This window comes from Stenella coeruleoalba (assembly GCF_951394435.1).
Source record: "Stenella coeruleoalba genome assembly, chromosome: 18".
Lineage (NCBI taxonomy): Eukaryota > Metazoa > Chordata > Mammalia > Artiodactyla > Delphinidae > Stenella > Stenella coeruleoalba.
Window position 1 is genome coordinate 609091 of NC_137164.1, and position 16140 is coordinate 625230.

Sequence of the window (16140 nt, forward strand, 5' to 3'; positions counted from 1 at the left end):
TCTTCCCGGACCAGGGCTCGAACCCATGTCCCCTGCGCTAGCAGGCAGATTCTTAACCACTGCGCCACCAGGGAAGCCCCTCCACCAAACATTTAAAGAAGAAATAACATCGATCCTTATCAAATCCTTCCAAAAAATTGAAGAGAAGGAAACACTTCTTAATTCATTCTATGAGGCTACCGTAATCTGCTATCAAAGCCAGACAAGGACACTACAAGAAAAGAAAACTAAAGCTCCATATCATTTACGAACATTGATGCAAAAATACTCAATAGTAGCAAACTGAATTCAGATTCAAAGTTTTTAAAACCTTAAAATCAAAAGAATGAAGAGAAAAAAGCACTCCATCATCTCAATTGATATAGAAAAAGCACTTGACAAAATTCAACATCTCTTTATGATAAAAATAGTTGACAAGATAACTTCCCTGTTGGTCCAGTGGTTAAGACTGTGTGCTCCCAATGCAGGGGGCCCGGGTTTGATCCCTGGTCAGGGAACTAGATCCTGCATGCCACAACTAAAAGAGGCCACATTCCGCAACAAAGATCGCACATGCAGCGACTAAGACCTGGTGCAGCCAAAAAAGAAAAAAAGTTGATAAACTAGGAGTAGAAGGAAACTACCTCAACATAATAAAAGTCATTCATGAAAACCCCACAGCTAAATGGGGTTTTAACCCATCATACTTAAAACTTTTCCTCTCAAATCAGGAACAAGGCTTACAAACCGATTCAGGAAAGTAGTAGGACACAAAATCACACAAAAAAATCAGTTATTTTTCTATACACTAATAATAAGCAACCAAAAAAGGAAATTAAGAAACATAATTCCATTCACAAGAGCATCAAAGACGAATACAATGCTAAGGAATTAGGATTAACTTAACCAAGGAGATGAAAGACATACAATGAAAACTACATAATATTGCTGTGAGAAAATAAAGCAGACCCAAATAAATGGAAACATATCCTGTGTTCACTGGAAGACTTAATATTGTTAATGACAATATCACCCAAAGTGGTCTACAGGCTCGATGCAATCTCCAACAAAATCCCAACAATGATTTTGCAGAAATAGAAAATCCATCCTGGGACCTCCCTGGCAGTCCAGTGGTTAAGATGCTACACTTCCATTGCAGCGGGTACAGGTTCGACCCCCGGTGGGGGAACTAAGATCCTGCATGCCACGCGGCCAAAAAAAAGAAAAAAAGAAAGAAAGAAAGGAAAAGAAAAAGAAAATCCATCCTGAAATTCATATGGACTCTCCAGGGACCCCAAAGCCAAAGTCATCTTGAAAAAGAAGAAAGCTGGAGGACTCACAGCTCCTAATTTCAAAACTTGCTCTAAACTATAGTAATTAAAGCTGTGGTGGTACTGGCTTAAAGACAGACCTATAAACTGTGGAATACATAGCCCAGAAATAAGCCCTCCCCAGTGCTGTCAAGTGACTTACAGGGGTGCCAAGACCACCCCAGTAATATTTTAACAAAATTTTTATGACAAAATTCTTCCAAAATTGATTTTAGTGGTGAGGGAAGCCAGCATCTTGCGCTAGTTCCCCATCTTAACAGAAACGCAGGTATGATTTATTGTCTTTTTCTAGCTCCTTTGCATCAAGAAAGCAGCAAGTTCAACTGCAGTCAATTTCTGATCACCCAAATGCTGATCTCTGCAACGAAAAATATTTTTGTCCATTTTGAGACACTCCTGGTTAACAAGATGCTAGCTTACTTCATTTCCTCAGGGGTTGTAGTATCTCCCCACAGTAGTTAGAGAGCATCTCAGAGGAGGGAATGACACCTCAGCTGTCAAGTGAAATCCCTTCTACATCAAGTTTCTTACCCCTGGGACCAAAGTCACGCTGCTTCCAGCCCAGCCATAAATAATGGCTGCTAGAGTGAGGTTTTCCTCATCAATTCTCTGGGCCAGAGTCGCTGCTCAGTAAACTGCTGCAATTTTCCTAATGTAGGATACAGAGGAACGACCTAGGAAAGGTTATCAAATAGTATACAAGTCTAGACGGTTTGTTCTAGAGTTCCTTTTCATTGAAATAAAAAATGACTATTAGCAAACACCAATTAGCTATGTGAACGGCAAGGGTTTTAACCTCTCTGTAACCCTTTTCAGCTTCTATGTCACTAATCAAAAAACATTATGAGGAGGGCTTCAAGAGAGTCTTTAAAATTCTAAGGAAATTCTAAGGAAATCTAACAAGCACAAATCATCTAAGGATGATTTGTACTTATTGGATGGAATGAGGGCTTCTCTAGCCAGCAACAATAAAGTTTTTGAAAATCTGTCTCTTCTACGCCTTTTAATTAATTCTCAAAGTCCAACGTGTAAAGGATATAACATAGAAGAACTTCTCTGTAATGCTATTTTCTAAAGAGTAAACTTTATCACGAAGGTGGTGTGTTTCAGACTTTTCCAGAATTAACAGATTGTATCATATGTAATTTTTCCCATAAAATAACCTCATCACACGGATCTTAGAACATTTAGTGGTTTTGGTAGATATAATATTTTATTCTTTTCTGCTCATTTAATCATGGATTGTACTAGTTAGAGGCTAATTTTTGCAGATAAGCGATTTTCTAAGTGAAGAAAAGGCATGCAATTTTTTCAAAAGATGAGAAAGAACTTAAAAAGCATTGATGAGTAGTCAGTCAAGTAAGAGGTTTACAGTTTCTTTCCTAGAATCTACTAATTGCTATAATTTCTCAGATGTACTAGAAAAGGTTTTTTTTTTTTTTGTCTGAGCAGCATATAGGATCTTAGTTCCCCAGCCAGTGATCAAACCCTCGCCCCCAGCAGTAGAAGCCCAGAGTCCTAACCACTGGCTCACCAGGGAAGTCTGGAAACCATTCTTTTAATGGTTTTAATTCTTTTAAGTCTCTGAAACCATTGTTTTAATTAATAAATTAATTTATTTATTTTGGCCGCACCGGGTCTTGGTTGCAGCATGCGTACTCTTAGCTGTGGCGTGCGAGATCTAGTTCCCCAACCAGGGATGCAACCTGGCTCCTTGCATTGGCAGCTCGGGGTCTTACCCACCGGATCACCAGGGAAGTCGTCCCTGAAACCATTCTTTTGACATGCATCTTAACTATCCAGGGCCAGTATCCTGTTTTCTCCCTCCTGAATCCCCTCAGGGCACACCTTGGGATGGGAGTTGGGATGCCATCCCTGAGGGCTTTATGACCACAACGTCTTTTGTTTACTGATAGGACATTTTTTTGTCCACATGACCCAAGTTAATATTCCGCTTTGACAAAAGAAAAAATGCATTTGGATTAGCTTTAAAAAGTTTTCTCATAAATATTTGATTTAGTACATAAAATCTAATACCTATCTGAATTTTTGAAAATTAGTCTATATCTGTTTCTGTAGATTAGAGTCCTAAAGTTAGAATGAGAGATCATTGCTCATTTCAGCAGCACATGTACTAAAATTGGAACGGTACAGAGACGATTAGCATGGCTCCTGTGCAAGGATGACATGCAAATTTGTGAAGCGTTCCATATTTTTTTTAATTTTCAAAAAAAATTTAAAAAAAGTATGAGATCATAGTATATGCAAATTTTACCTCTAACAGATATTTGTATTCATCTACCAGTTTGTATTCCAACTATTAGTACTTGAGATTAACTCTTTTTCTCATACTTCATCAGCATTGGTTTTTAACAGTTTTTATTGTTATTTAAGAAGCAGAAAATTGTAAGAAGTTAAAAATTGTAAGATTTTTGTTTCAGGATGCCTACTGCAGCGAAATTTGTGATTGTAAAAAAATTGAAAATACCCTAAGCAGTAATTAATATATAAATAATTACAAATTAGGGAATATACTTATTGCAGAATATCTACTATTAGCCATGAAGAAGGAGGTGGAACTACAGGGTATTTCTCCCAAACTTAGGCAGTTCATATCCCGTGTGCCTCTCCTAAGTTCTTCACGTATATCAAAGCTTCCAACTCTCATTACAACCCCATGTGGACAGTACTATCATCACACCTAACTTGTGTTTAAAACAAAATTCACCTAAGTTTGGAGAGCTAATTGGCTTTATTCAAAGATTCACGAAGCAGGCAGCATCCCTTCTAGCAGATGGAAGGGCCCTCCGCAGAGCTGTACCGAATGGAAGGTTTTTATAAGCTGGAGGGTGGGGCAAGTAAGTCATTAGCAAAAGAAAAGAAAGGGTTATTTGGGGCCAGGACATCACTTTTTGGGATAAAGGACTGGGCAAGGGTTTTGTCATGCAGACTGCCTCTCCTTCCTCTTGGTTGGGGGCGGGGGGAGGGGCGGGGGTGAGGATGGTATTATTTCATTGGTGCCAACCAGAAAATTCCAAACTGGTTGGTTAAGATTACATTTCTGGGGAAGGTTGAAACTGTAATTAGATTAGGTGTTAAATCTTGGCTTTAGCACAAGTGATGCCATTTTGGGCCTATGGTTTTTTCCTTTAACAATTATAAATAAGGGAACCAAGGCAGTACCACATAGCAATACTGTAGACTACTAAGCAGCAATTAAAAAGGATTAGGGGGGGCTTCCCTGGTGGCGCAGTGTTTAAGAACTTGCCTGCCAGTGCAGGGGACACGGGTTCGAGCCCTGGTCCAGGAGGATCCCACATGCCGCGGAGCAACAAAGCCCGTGAGCCACAACTACTGAGGCCGTGCGCCTAGAGCCCGTGCTCTGCAACAAGAGAAGCCACCACAATGAGAAGCCCGAGCACTGCAACGAAAAGTAGCCCCTGCTGCAACTAGAGAGAAAAGCACGTACAAAGACCCAATGTAGCCAAAAATAAATAGATAAATAAATAAATTTATATATATAAAAAAAGGATTAGGTGGACCTATTTGTACTGATCTGGAACATGTCTGTACCATATCATTAACTAAAAAAGCCAATGTGAGAGTGATAAATGATACGATTCCATTTTATATTTTAAGAGTATAAATGTTTACGTAAACATACCTGTGTAAGCATAGAATCAAATACAGAATATTATTCTATTAATAATTTGGACTTGAAAGATTTGTGAAGAGGGTTCTGACTGATGTCTTAATGTCTAATTTACCTAATTTTAAAGGAAAGAAAGAAAAAAGAGGAGGAAGGAAAAGAAAGAAGTAAAAGAAAGAAGTGAAATAGGGTTCATCCTTGGGACCTCCCTGGCAGTCGAGTGGTTAAGACTCCACACTTCCAATGCAGGGGACGCGGGTTCGATTCCTGGTGGATCCCACATGCTTCGTGCTCAAAAAAAAAAAAAAGTGTTCATCCTTATGGTAAGCCAAAATCGGGTGCCACCATGGTTAAGCAGCTTTTTTCTTCCACGTAGTGATGGAGAGAAGAAAATTATTAACCTACTCAGAATTTGGAAGCGATTCAAAGCAAACGTGTCCCCTTAGTTTATTTAAACAAAGTCATTAAGTTTTCTCCAACCGTCTGATTATTACACGATCTGATATTTACTACATTACACACTGGTCACTACCACACCAGCTTCCTCCCCATTCCCCACTTGCAATACTAACTGGCCTCCAGATTTTTTTCTGAAAACAACAAAAGATTTTGTTTCTTAAGCCAATTAGTTCCAAATAACTCTTACATCTTCACTTAGCTTTCCCGATGTTTCTGTAAGAGAGGCCCACTGGACTATATTGCAAATGGCTTGGGGCCATTTACTTTGTTTCAATTCAGTTTCTCTAGGTAGAACCAGACATTTTGTCAGTGCATTTGGGAATTACAATGCATATTTCCCCAGAGACACGCTATAACCTATTCCCACTTTAAACTCTAGGACACGCCCTATATTAGGAAAATTTTTATGAACTATATAATAGAAATAAATTAGTAAGTATATGTTCTGCATCTATAGTTACAACGCGCATGGGAATACAAAGATAAATAACCTATCATTCCTGCCCCCCAAGAGAACAGGGAGAAGACCTGTAGACAACAAATATTTCCACCTACGTTACAGTATTTTCTTCGCTGTAGCAAAGTTCTGCGGAAGAGGAGGGGAAAAGGGTAAGGGAAATTCGACAGAGGAAGTAATGTTTCAGCTGGACCTTCAAACAACAGTCTTTAAACTTTTGCTCACATACTTTCTAGAAAGATTTTGATGAACTATAAAACCTTTTACACATATAACGTGACATCTAACATAATTTCTGTGTAGTGCAAATATGTCCATTAAAAATACAAATCTTAAATCACTTTTATTAATGTGTTCAATGGCATCTAAATACTGTATTGTCAGGCTTCCCTGGTGGTGCAGTGGTTAAGAATCCACCTGCCAATGCAGGGGACGCGGGTTCGAGCCCTGGTCCAGGAAGATCCCACATGCCGTGGAGCTGCTAAGCCCGTGAGCTACAACTACTGAAGCCCGTGCTCCCTAGAGTCCGTGAGCCACAACTACTGAGTGTGCATGCCACAACTACTGAGGCTTGCGTGTTCTAGAGCCCATGCTCCGCAACAAGAGAAGCCACCGCAATGAGAAGCCCACGCACCACAATGAAGAGTAGCCCCTGCTCGCCGCGACTAGAGCAAGCCCGCGCACAGCAATGGAGACCCAACGCAACCAAAATAAATAAATAAATAAAAATTTAAAAAGTACATGAACAAGAAATTCTTCAGTAGTAGGAAATTTTACATGATTCGTTCTTCTCGCTTGAACTTCATTTCCTTTCTACTTCCCCCATAGAATTTTATCCTAGTGTAATATATATTTGTTCTTAAAAGTCTGCTGGCAATCATCCTATGATATTGCTCTGCAACAAAAATATGTAAATAAGTTTTCATTGAAAAATTTCTAGGCCCATAAAGCTAAGTGTTAGACATTTTTTAATCAATGAAATATGAATTACATTGCTAACTTTGATTAAACTGACACAAGGTACTATGCACTTCAATTAATAATGTATAAAAAGTAGAATTTTATAGAAATTCTTACTTAAGGTATTTTTTAATTCTCTTTTTGATTTCCTCGTTGATCCACTGGGTTTTTTTAGTCGCATGTTGTTTAGTCTCCATGTAATGATTTTTTCCCCATTTCTTTTTCTGTGGTTGACTTCCAGCTTCATGTTGTTGTGGTCAGAGAAGATGCTTGGCCACAGGGAAGATGGCGCCAAGGACCACGCAGCGCACGACCCAGTGGCCAGGGGATGGGGCCCGCGGCTCTGTAGGTGCCTCGAGCTCTCACAGATGGGGTGCTGTTCAGGCCACTAAGACCAGGACGATGCAGAACAAGAAAGCTGACCCCAGGAGCCTGCTTCTTTCCCTCACGTCCTCTGCTTCCCCGGCCAGCATTAAACTCACAGCATCCAGGGCAGAGGGGATCCACCGTGGCCACCAAGCAGGGAAGAAGGGACAGGTGTCAGCACGGGACAAAGGGTCCTGTGGTCCACCATGGGTGGCGTGGGAGGCCTGCGAGACACCCAGGAGGAGGATCATTCCTCCCGGTGATCCCTGTGAAAAGGGGCGGCGAGACGTATCACTCGGGCCTGCAGGCTGATCCTGAACGAAGTCTTTCGGTATGAGACGAAGTTTCTAGCGCTTCGTTACGTCCCTGGGCTGAACAGCAGAACTCTGCCCACACCTCCGCCCCGGCTCCAGAGGACGGCCAACCCCCGGACCGCCTGGACGGATCCTGGAGCCGCGGAAAGGCCTTCTACTCTCTACCCTCCTGCGGGAAGGCGGACCCAGAAGACCGTCCTGACGGCGCTCCCAGCGCAGCAGGCCCGGGGGCCGCAGCTCCGGGGGCAGGACTGGGTGGGCAATGACCTAGCGCCGGGCAGAGGGCGTGAGGGAGAGGATCGAGGGCTCAACAAGCAGGCCGAGGTCGGGGGATGGTACCGTCCATCGCCCTCACCTGATATCCAGCCGCTCACTGCGGGTCGGCCCCCGGCCCGGGCACCAGGAGGCTCTGCAGCCACCGCCCACCGGCCGGCCCCCCACCGGCCCCCGCGGAGCTCGTTCCCCCCAACCCCGCCCCCGGCCGCGGCCCGGACCCCGGGCCTCCCCAGAGGGGCTCCCGCCCCGCGGCGCGCGCCGGCCGAGGGTCTCTAGAGCCGGAGGCCCCTCTCCCGAGCCCGGCCTCCCGCCCTCCACCGGCACGTTTCCGAAACGGGCCGAGGCTGCACAGTCACCTCGGGCCCCGCTGCTGCAGCCGGTCCGCGCCCGGGAAGCAGGCTGCGGGACGCGAGCTCCCCGGGGCCGGCCTCGTCCGCGGCTTCGCGCTCCCGCACCTGCACAGCGGCCGCCGCTCTGCCCTCGGGCTGCGCAGCCCGCCTCGCGCTTCCCACATCGCGTCTGCTGGCTGCCCCTCGGCCCCCTCCTCAGCCGGCGGGGGGACGTCCGGCGGGGCCTGCGGCGGGGGCTGCGCCTTGCAGGCGGGGGCCCGTGTGTCCTAGGGTGGGACTGGGAGCCCTGCCCCACTGGCCACCCAAAGACCTGCGCCACGCCCGTCAGGTCCCGCTGGCCCAGGTCTTTTTCCGGGACACCTGGGCAGCTGGGCGACGATAGATAGACAGATACATAGATAGTTAGATAGATACCTGGGCAGCTGAGTGATCCTGTATATACACCTGGGCAGTGGGCGACGATAGAAAGATAGATAGATAGATAGATAGTTAGATAGATACCTGGGCAGCTGGGCGACTCCAGGGCAGCTCGGTTAACTGAAAAACACATAAAACAAGAACAAAATGAAAGAAAAAACGCTTCAAGATTACTTCTAATATTATAAAGAACTATTATGGTATTATATGAAAATAATTAAATTGGAAAAACAGAACTTGGACAGCTTTGAAATTAGTTACAAATAACAGTCATTTATTTGTATTCAGAAGCATTAATGTATTCCTAACAGCTGTTTTTCCAAGTTTGTGGAAAAAGAAAGTAAAAAGCACTCATAAGTAGATCGCTCAATAACGTTTTACTTACAAAAGTTTGGACTATATTTCTTTCCAAAATCCAGTCAATTCAAATTAGGATTACTTTCTTGTTCTCCTATCAGCTGCTCTTCTTGATAGATAGATTTTTGTGTGTGTGAATCTTCTCATCTTTTCTTGAACAAAATTTTTTTTTTTTTTTTGTGGTACGCGGGCCTCTCACTGTTGTGGCCTCTCCCATCGCGGAGCACAGGCTCCGGACGCGCAGGCTCAGCGGCCATGGCTCACGGGCCCAGCCGCTCCGCGGCATGTGGGATCTTCCTGGACCGGGGCACGAACCCGTGTCCCCTGCATCGGCAGGCGGACTCTCAACCACTGCGCCACCAGGGAAGCCCTCTTGAACAAAATTGATCAGATTTGCTAACACTTTAATATCAGAAAGTCTTTGCGTCTAAACTTTAAACTAGCTTCTAAGTTTTTTTTTGTTTTTTTTTTGTTTTTAAATTTTGTTGGCCACACAGCACGGCTTGTAGGATCAACAGTGGCAGCCTGGAGTCCTAACCACTGGATCGCCAGGGAAGTCCCTCCTAAGTCTCAGAAGTGACTTTCAGTGTGCATTTGTACCCTGCACCCTTCTGTCTCAGTGCAACCTACTGACTGCTCTACCTCCCTGCTGAGGCCAGCAGCATCAATTCTTGCCCAGACCACAAATCAGCTTCCCAAATTCTGCTCTTGCTGCCCTCGAGCCATCCTCCACAAAGTGGCCAGGGTTATCTGCTTAACATTCACATCATACTGTATCACTTTTTCACTTAAAAATCCTCTTTATGGCTTCTCCAGGCACGAAAAGAAAATTCAGACTCCTCAGCATGGCCTACAAAACCCTCCTTGAACTGCTCTCACTGGGCACTGCCTGCTCAGGAGGTGTCACTGCTTCCCTTGGTCCGCTACACTCCACCCTGTTCATCTCCACTTCTTAGGATGGGTTTAATTCTTGCTTTGCCGGCAGTCTAGAACAATATTCCCCTTGTTATTCTAATGGCTGCTCCTAGGGCAGATCTCAATTTAAATGTTACTTGCTCAGAAAGGTCTCCCACGATCAGTAGCACAGGTCTCCACTGATATTCCCTATTAAGAAGCTCTGTTTAATTCCTTCCTAGCACTCAACTGTAATTATTTTATTCATATTCATTTTCATTCATTTTAGTGTTTGTCAGATCTTTCTAATCGAGTGTAGACTATACTCTCTATGAGGCTAGGGATTATATCTGTCTTATTCACTGTTCTATCCCTTGAACTCTTACCATAGTATCTGGCATAACTCAGTTAACATTTGTGGAATGAATGAACATCAAAGATCTGAGGGACTTCCCTCGTGGCTCAGTGGATAAGAAGAGTCCACACTCCCAATGCAGGGGGACCAGATTCAATCCCTGGTCAGGGAACTTGATCCCACACACATGTTGCAACTGAGAGTTCTCATGCCACAACTAAGGAGCCCGCGTGCGGCAACTAAGACACGGTGCAACCAAATAATAAATAAATTAATTAATTTTCAAAAATCTTAAAAGTTCCACACAATGCTAATAACATGACTAATTTTTGTTACTACCACTAAGCGTTAGGGTTTTTTTTTTTTCATTTTATTGAAGTATAGTTGATTTACAATGTTGTGTTAATTTCTGCTGTACAGCAAAGTGACTCAGTTACACATATATATATTCTTTTTCATATTCTTTTCCATTATGGTTTATCACAAGATATTGAATATAGTTCCTGTGCTATACAGTACCACTAAGCATTAGCTGATAAAACTTTTCTGTCTTATCATGCTTGATGACTCTAACCCTGATTACAATTCTTATTTATTACATTTGAAAAATGACAACTGAATTCAAAATTAGTTTCTTATCGACATAGATATGGTGTCTCAAAAGTATTTCCCACAAACCGTTTTATATCACATCACACATAAAAAATAAGCATGTCTTCTTCTTTTTTAAAAAATTTCGCTACCTGTCATGAGTATGCAGTCATTCTGGGTCCCACTTTTCCATGGATAGATCCTTGGACATGATTTCTGTTTTAGGGGTAGAGGGAAGCCAAAGCGCAAGTCTTCTGTAGCTACATATTAGTCTCCACCGTATGCATCTCATCTTAAAATCTTTTTACTAATCTGACAACAACAAAACAGAGATGACGATTCTATTCTCAATGACGATTTTTTTTAAACAGGTTTTTTTTCTTCATTTATTTTTATTTTTGGCTGCCTTGGGTCTTCATTGCTGCTTGCGGGCTTTCTGTAGTTGTGGTGCAGGGGCTTCTCATTGCGGTGGCTTCTCTTGTTGCAGAGCATGGGCTCTAGGCATGTAGGCTTCAGTAGTTGTGGCACGTGGGTTCAGTAGTTGTGGCTCATGGGCTCTAGAGAGCAGGCTCAATAGTTGTGGCGCGCCGGCTTAGTAGTTGTGGCTCACGGGCTCTAGGGCACAGGCTCAGTAGTTGTGGCGCACGGGCTTAGTTGCTCCGCAGCATGTGGGATCTTCCCGGACCAGGGCTCGAACCTGTGTTGCCTGCATTGGCAGGCGGATTCTTAACCACTGCGCTACTAGGGAAGTCCTCAATGATGATTTTATTCTTCTAGATATCACCAGTTTTTTACTGGATCTCTTCTTCACTTCTAATAAGATATATTTTTTATCGGTGATATAAATATTTGAAAACATTCTGTGGAAAAATATTGATACATCAAAATGTTAACAATGTAAAATAGCAAGGAGAGACCACTACACACCTATTAAGTGGTGAGACTGCAAAACACTGACAGCACCGAATGCTGATGAAGATGTAGACACCAGGAACTCTCATCATTACCAGTGGAAATGCAAAAGTTCACTTTGATCCATGGTATTTATCCAAATGAGTTGTAAATATGTCCATACAAAAACCTGAACATGGATGTTTACAGGAGCTTTATTCATAAATGCCAAAAACTTGGAAGCAACCAAGATGCCCTTCTGTGGGTGAATGGATAAATAAACTGTGGTGCATCCAGACAATGGAATATTACTCAGCGCTAAAAAGAAGTGAGCTGTCAAGCCAAAAAAGCCATGAAGGAATGTTAAATGCTTACTGCTTAGTGGAGAAAGTCAATCTGAAAAGGCTGTTTACCCAGCCTTTGGAATCATAGTATGATTCCAAGTATAAGACATTTTGGAAAATATAAAACTATAGACCTTTTCACTAAAGGTCAGGGATTGGCACAAGTTACGGGGATGGAGTTCCATAGGTGGAACACAGAGGATTTTTAGGGCAGGAAACCATTCTTATGATGGTATAATGTTGGGTACATGCTATCATGTGTTTGTTAAAACTCACAGAATGTACAACATCGAGAGTGAACCCTAGTGTAACCTATGGACTTGGAGTAAGTACGTTGTGTCAATGTGGGTTCATCCACATTGACACAACAAATGCACCACTTTGGTGGACATTGTTGATAGTGGGGTGGGCTGTGCATGTGTAGGGGCAGTGGGTACATGGGAACTCTGTACTTTCTGCTCAATTTTGCTGTGAACCTAAAACTGCTAAAAAAAAAAAAAAGGTCTGTTGAAAAAAATGTTACCAATAGCCATCCTTGGGTAAAGAATTACAGGTAATTTTCTTTTTCTTTTGCACTTTTTGCACAGGTTTTCCAAGTTTTGTTGTTGTTATTGTTTGTGTTTTGCTTTTGTCACTGACTGTGAATTTATTAACTATGGAAGTAGGAAAAATATTTTAAAAAGTAAGTATGCTAAATTCAAAACTGTTAGACTTGCTTAATTTTAGGTTTTAATCTCTTAGAGAATAATAGCTACCTAGTACAGAAACTCAAAAAAAAAAGTTGATAATATAAGGAACACTTAAATGGGCAAAAATTAAGCTTTAAATCATTATTTTCAGCTTATGATTTTATAAAAACCATAGAATTTAATTACTGGAGAGAACCTCCATAATCACTGGATATAATTTTCTTTGTAAAAATTTGCTTCTGGTTGCAGTCAGGACCTCTAAAGCTCAGAAGGCACTTGGGTGGGCAATGCTGCCTGCGAGATAAAATGAGAAACATGGTGGGTCCTTGTACTCAAGTGTGAAACAGGTAAGGTGGAGCGAAGAATATAGTTAAGAACATAGTGGTATGGGACTTCCTTGGCAGTCCAGTGGTTAAGACTTCGTGCATCCGATGCAGAGGGTGTAGGTTCGATCTCTGGTTGGGAAACAAAGATCCTGCAAGCAGCATGGTGTGGCCAAAAAAAAAAAAAAAAAAGAATATACATATATATATATATATATATATATATACACACACACACACATATATAGTGGTAAACATTGGATTATTTAATAATAAAAAAGCCACAGGAACTGAGAGGAAGGCAACCTTCATAATAAGTTAGGATAGTGAGAGGGGCTGGAGGAGACACTGGGATCCTGAGGGATGAGAAGGCTGTGAAGATAAAAGTGGACTTTACTTCAAGAGCATATTATGCACAATTCCCTTATTTTATTGAAGGAGAAACTGAGGCTCCAGAAGGTCCAGGGTCACAGAGCTGATGAATGGTGGAGTCACATCAATGTCAGTTCTGCGTTCTCTTCCAGATCATTACAATGCTTGTCCAGAGACTTGCTCATCAGCTGCATTTCAGTCTCATCAAATGTAATGCAGTTTTTTAGGAAGGAATAAGTATTTCATATATTAGGAAGAATGGCAACTTAAATCTCTATGTTTTAAAAAATGAGTTTTTCAACCTATAGTTCATTCCAGACTACTCTCAGTATTCAGTATCATCTTGTGTTTTCACTTCTGTTTTAGAATCTGAATTTATCCATGATTTGCTTTCTCTAGAATAATGTTTTTCAAACCACAGTTTGTAAGCCATGTAGTCAATTTGGTGGGCTGGAACCACTGTTCATTAAAAAACAAACAAGTAAACAAAAAACAAAACAAAAAACAGTATAGACTAGATCTAAATAGATTAGAATAGAAAATATTAAAATCCATCTAAGATAGTAAATGAAACAATTCTATGAAACTTTTGATTCAGATATGTAATTATGTATGAAGGTGGGTTTGCACTATGTCTCCATGTATAATATATATCCTACTGATTGTCATGATCAAAAAATTTCATAACCCCTAGCCACAGCAATCAGACAAGAAAAAGAGATAAAAGGAATACAAATTGGAAAGGAAGAAGTAGAACTGTCACTGTTTGCAGATGACATGATACTGTACATAGAAAATCCTAAAGATGCCACCAGAAACTGGGAGAGCTCATCAAATGAATTTGGTAAAGTTGCAGGATACAAAATTAATATATAGAAATCTGTTGCATTTCTATACACTAACAATGAACTATCAGGAAGAGAAGTTAAGAAAACAATCAAAACAATCTTGAGAAAGAAGAACAGAGCTGGAGGAATTACGCTTCCTTACTTCAGACTATATTACAAAGCTACAGTAATCAAAACAGTATGGTGCTGGCACAAAAACAGATGCAGCGATCAATGGAACATAATAGAGAGCTCAGAAATAAACCCACACACTTATGAACAATTAATCTATGACAAAGAGACAGGAATAAACAATAGAGAAAAGACAGTCTGTTCAATAACTGTTGCTGGGAAAACTGGACAGTTACATGTAAAAGAATGAAATTGAGGGCTTCCCTGTTGGTGCAGTGGTTGAGAGTCCACCTGCTGATGCAGGGGACACGGGTTCGTGCCCTGGTCCGGGAAGATCCCACATGCCGCGGAGCATCTGGGCCCGTGAGCCATGGCCGCTGAGCCTGCGCGTCTGGATCCTGTGCTCCGCAATGGGAGAGGCCACAACAGTGAGAGGCCCGCGTATCACAAAAAAAAAAAAAAATGAAATTGAAACATTTTCTCACACTATGTAAAAAAAATGAACTCAAAATGGATTAAAGACCTAACTGTAAGACTAGAAACCATAAAACTCCTGTAAAAAACATGGTCAGGAAAGTCTTTGACATAAATGGTAGCAATAGTCTTTTGAGTCTGTCTCCTAAGGCAAAGGAAACAAAAGCAAATACAAACAATGGGACCTAATTAAACTTAAAAGCTTTTGCACAGCAAAGGAAACCATCAACAAAATGAAAAACCTACTGAATGGGAGAAAATATTTGCATATGATATGACTGATAAGGGGTTATTATCCAAAATATATAGACAGCTCATACAGCTCAATATTAAAAAAAACAAACAACCTGATAAAAAAAAAAGTGAGCAGAAAAGTGGGGGAGTGATAAATTGGGAGATTGGGATTGACATATACACCCTACTATATAGAAAATAGGTAACGAATAGGGACCTACTGTATAGCACAGGGAACTCTACTCAACACTCTGTAATGACCTAAATGGGAAAAGAATCTAAAAAAGAATGCATATATGAATATGTATAACTGATTTACTTTGCTGTACAGCAGAAACTGATGCAACATTGTGAATGAACTGTACTCCAATAAAAATTAATTTAAAAAAAGTGGGCAGAAGATCTGAATAGACATTTTTCCAAAGAAGACTTACAGTTGGCCAACAGGCACACAAAAAGATGCTTAACATTGCTAATCACTAGAGAAATGCAAATCAACATCACAATGTGATATCACTTCACACCTGCCAGAATGGCTACCAATCACGTGGAGAAAAGGGAACACTTGCACACTGTTGGTGGGAATGTAAACTGGTGTAGTCACTATGGAAAACAGCATGGAGGTTCTTCAAAAAATTAACATATGCCAGGGCTTCCCTGGTGGCACAGTGGTTAAGAATCCACCTGCCAATGCAGGGGACATGGGTTCGAGCCTTGGTCTGGGAGGATCCCACATGCCATGGAGCAACTAAGACCGTGCGCCACAACTACTGAGCCTGTTCACCTAGAGCCCATGCTCCACAATGAGAAGCCACAGCAATGAGAAGCCACAGCAATGAGAAGCCCGTGCACCACAACGAAGAGTAGCCTCCACTCGCCGCAACTAGAGAAAGTCTGCGTGCAGCAACAAAGACCCAATGCAGCCAAATAAATAAATAAATTTATTTTAAAAAAATTAACATATGCCTAAAATCACCCAGCTCGTTGTGGGTAAAGCAAGTTCAAACTTGGGCAGCCTGCCTCCTAAGCTGTTATATTGCATCTCAATTACTGGTGAGCTCTTGGTTTCCAAAAATACAATTGTACCTAACACTTATTT

General features: G+C 41.8%; 1 protein-coding gene across 6 annotated transcripts in view; it reads right to left on the reverse strand.

Annotated features, from left to right (window-relative positions):
• LOC307176861 (uncharacterized protein) overlaps positions 1 to 16140 on the reverse strand; it is a 29954-nt gene that overhangs the window by 10491 nt on the left and 3323 nt on the right. For 3 of the 6 annotated variants that reach the window (XM_079903363.1, XM_079903362.1, XM_079903361.1), the window contains one exon: positions 8643 to 8678. The gene's annotated coding sequence lies outside the window, so the exon portion shown is untranslated. Of the gene's footprint in view, positions 1 to 6798; positions 7468 to 8228; positions 8510 to 8642; positions 8679 to 11587; positions 11616 to 16140 lie in introns of those variants that run through there. The other 3 variants (XM_079903365.1, XM_079903364.1, XM_079903366.1) reach the window with 3 other exon arrangements.